We start from the raw sequence: 4195 nt of genomic DNA on the forward strand, positions 1-4195 counted from the left end.
ATAAATTTATCACTCATGGTGAAACAATAAAATAGTAATAAAAATATTAACATAAAATAACATAACATTTTGGTTAAATTCAAATGCGCTTTTCCTTTTTTGACTGATTGACAAAATAGAATAGCTGTTGATACATAAAGTGAAGAGTCTTAGAAAAACATAAAAATTCTAGTGATGAATCTGCAAGGGTCAGGGTAGTTGCCTGATGTTCCATTTCCCACGAGCAGTTATGAGTTCATGTCATGTCTAAGTTTCCATAGTTTACACTCAGTTATCTGGGTGCTGGAAGTTGTTTTTTGACTTGTGGCCATGATGAGGTATTATGTCCGATCGCCTTAGCTTTTGATAAATACTTCCTGTCTCAACCTAAACATTGGCACTTGAAAACTGTAGCGATGTCCAAGAGAAGCTTGAAAAAGTATTAGTGTTCAATTGAAGAAGGACAATAAAAGATGAATGTAACTGAAAAAAAAAATAATCAACAAAGAAGTGCATGACAAAGGCTAAAGGTCAGAGGGATAAAAGAAGATATTAAAATACACAGTGTCAGACATTTCACCTCAGAATCTTCAGAATGAACATGGGCACATTGCAGGAAATGAGAAGTATCTGTACTACTGTATCTGAAATAGTGGCATTTCTGAGAAAAACAGTGGGGATAAGAAAGAGGTTTGGGAGACCACTAAACAGAGTGTGTACCTTCAGCCTATCTACCAGTGCCTATCATGCCTACGCTTGTGCCTTCCCATAAAGATCTTTACTGCACATTCATTCGCTTTTTCTGCCTGTTCTCTTCTGCCAGCTCTTCACCTGATCTGCTTTGCTATTCATATTTTCTTTTCCTTTGTTTATTCATCCTTTGATTTCCAGTCCACGCAGTTTAACTGGACTACTGCCATTATCTCGTACTTGAAATTATGCTGAATTGTCAGTGTTTGAAGCCCTTCTTGCCCACTTCAACTAAAATCACCACAGTAGCACCTTCATTTTATCTTCTTTCCCCAAAAAAATATTTCAGGGAGAAGGATTTTATCAGCAGGAATTTTTTTTCTCTTTTTCATGTATCTTTAGCGACTCACATATCACTGATAGATGAAAGAAATTCTCTTTCCTTGATGTATAAAGCACAAATGGTCAGACTTTTTTATGCAGTGAGACCCTTCTTTTCCGAACAGTGAATCTGAACTGCCCAGGCCATGACCTGGAATTGTTCGCATCATCTGTCATTATCAAGAAGAGTTTCACACTGTCATCTTATTAACAATCCGTATAGCTACTCATAAGCCACTACCGAGTGTTTTACCTCTTCTTCACCATATCCAACAAACCCAGATTTCCTCGGAGGTTTTGAACTTAGCAGACCATCTTAGTAATATTCCACTGTACCGTCTCCAATGTATTCAACTCCCTTTTGAGACAGGGGACTCAGAACTGGACACAGAATCAAAGATGGAGTCTTAATCATATCGTATCACACAGAGAAAGAAGTAATTTCACTTGTTTTAACCACATTACATTTAATGTAGCTAATTATGCATTTTCTCTCTTATGTAGCAAGGAAGCATAATAAAGCATTTTTAACCTAGCTTCACAACCCCCCACACTCAAAATGCTTTTCATCAGGATTGCTATGCAAGATTGCTGTGCAGTCAGTTTCTCAGTCTACTTCAAGTGTAGAACCTTGGGTTTCACCCAAGCTAATGACAAAAGTGGAAATGGATATGAATTTCCTGATAGTGAGCACAGTATTATTGCCACACTCGGCTATAGTTGCAGTTGTTGGAAATCTGAAATAACGAATGCTTCCATTACCATTTTCTCTTCCACTTCTGTACTATTCCACTACAGTTATATTTGTAATATGTTGTGACCTTCACTTATAGTTTATGCAGAAAGTATCTAAATACAGAATGTTTTTTGACATTTGGATTTTTTACAAATGCACTTTTACTATTATGTCATTTTCCTTGTGCCAGTCCTGTTTTCCTTGAAATCTAACAAAATTGAGTTCATAAATGTGTTCCCAAGCTCAGTCTCAATTGTCATCTATAATTTTTAAATATTCTCAGGTTCAGTGTTCCTGTGAGTTTCAATATCAATAGGAAATTCTACTGAGGTCAGTAGTACGTCCTGGCCAAGTATTCATATGCACACATCCGTATCAGTAAATACACTGCTTTCAGTCTCTGAAAAGACAAATTTATTTTTAACAGGAACAACTTCCAATGTCTTTCTTGGACTCTCTTCTGTATGTCTTTGTCTCTCTTGAACTGAGACACCCAGTACTGGATACAGCACTTCAGCTCTGGCAAAACCAATGCTGAAAAGAAGGCATCATCTGCCTTGATCCTCTGGCAATACTTTGCCTAATGCCGCCCAGGGTACTAATGACCTTCTTCGCAGTAAGTGCACATTTCTGACTCATGCTCAGCATGGTGTTTTTCAGGACCCCTGGATCATTTTCTGCCAAGCTACTTTCCAGACAGTCCCCAGTGTTTCTGGATTTGTTCCTTCCCAGAGGCAGGGCTTCAAACTGGCTTTATAAGATTTCTGCCAGCCCATTTTTCCAGCCTGTCAGTGTCCCTCTGGATGAAAATTTGTCTGCCAGTCCCTGTTTTTGCATCACCAACAGTCTTCTGAGTGTGCACTCAGTCATGTTTTCTACATCATTATTGAAGATTTTAAACAATACTGTACCCACTATTGACCTTGGGAATTTTGTTAGTTACTGGCCTCTGGCTAGATTTTAAGCTGCTGACCAATACCTTCTGGGCCCAGCCATTCAGACAATTTTCAAAGTAACTCACTGTCTTCCCATCCAGTCCATATGTTGGCAGTAGCTATACTCAGTACTCACTAGTACCCCTTAATCTCCAGTAGATAGCTCCTGTGCAAGAGCCTGTGATGTATCTGGTGGCTTTCTTGCCTAAGAGAGTAACACAATGGAAAATTATGTGAACATTAAAATTACATTTTGTGATCATAAAATGATGCCGAGAATAAGACTTAGGAGAAAAGCATAAGACCTTATAGAGTCCATATTAAATTGAATGCAATGTGGAACATCTACAGTTGAAATCTTTGTAATCCAGCAAAAAATTTCAGAAAGGATTGCAGGGCAAGTTAACTACAAACATTCAATAATGTGTACACAGATGGAGAAAAATATTAGATTATAAAAGTAAGTAAAAGTATCAGTATTGAATTTAGAAGACATCTTGACAGAACTAGATAAGACATAAATGAAAATATCATTTGGCAGCTATTATATTCTTTACAAGAGTGAATTCAATGAGATGGAGTAAAAAAGTTAGACATAGAAAAGAAGGCACTTCTGAAGCTTCTGGTACAAAAAGTGTTACAGGAACATAAAGTACTTGTATTCCTTTCTCCCAGACCGACCAAAGAAACCATTGGAAATCAACACACTTAAATCTTCAAAGGGACTAGGGAAACAGTGTGGGTTTGTTTTTACATATATAGAAGTAAACTAAACTAGGCTAATTGATGCTATTTATAGAGAGTACAAGAGAATGATATTTTGCATTATCATAGTATAGAATATAGGGCAATTTTTTTAAAGTGCCTAGGAGAGACTGAAGCAAATCTGGTCTCCACTGGTAAATTATTGAATTTGAAAATCAGAAGAAAGTAGAAAAGAAGGTTTAAGTGGGATTGTCTTTCTCAATACCTGAAGTTGTTGACTCATTATTTGCAAATCACTTAGTGCACATGTGAAGCTGTAGTTTCTTCAATCTTTCTCATTTTCATAATTTTCTTTCATGTTAAGGATGAAAGATGGAGATGCACTCATAGAATTGACTATGATCTTTTCATTTAAATTGTTTGCGAAACTTTCTATCTTTTGATTTAGCAAGTGCAGCTGTCAGATCTTAGTCAAGGTAGTGTGACAATTCTGGCTCTTTTGAAAGATTTCTGTTGAAAGTGTAATATCAAGGAGAAACAAAATGCAGCAGTCCAGAGCATGTTGGTACCACATGACTCTCTAAAATAGTAACACAAATTAAGAAGTAACTGTGATTCTTTAACAACTAACAACATGTTTAACTAAATAACATGTTTCTCTCTCACCTCCCTTGTCTCAGAAAGTGAATGACAAAATAAATGAAAAGAAGAAAAAATCAAGTTTTTTAGAAAAGGAAAAAAAAAGAAAAAAAGAAAAAAGAAAAAAAGG

Source organism: Meleagris gallopavo, chromosome 1 (genome assembly GCF_000146605.3).
Source record: "Meleagris gallopavo isolate NT-WF06-2002-E0010 breed Aviagen turkey brand Nicholas breeding stock chromosome 1, Turkey_5.1, whole genome shotgun sequence".
Lineage (NCBI taxonomy): Eukaryota > Metazoa > Chordata > Aves > Galliformes > Phasianidae > Meleagris > Meleagris gallopavo.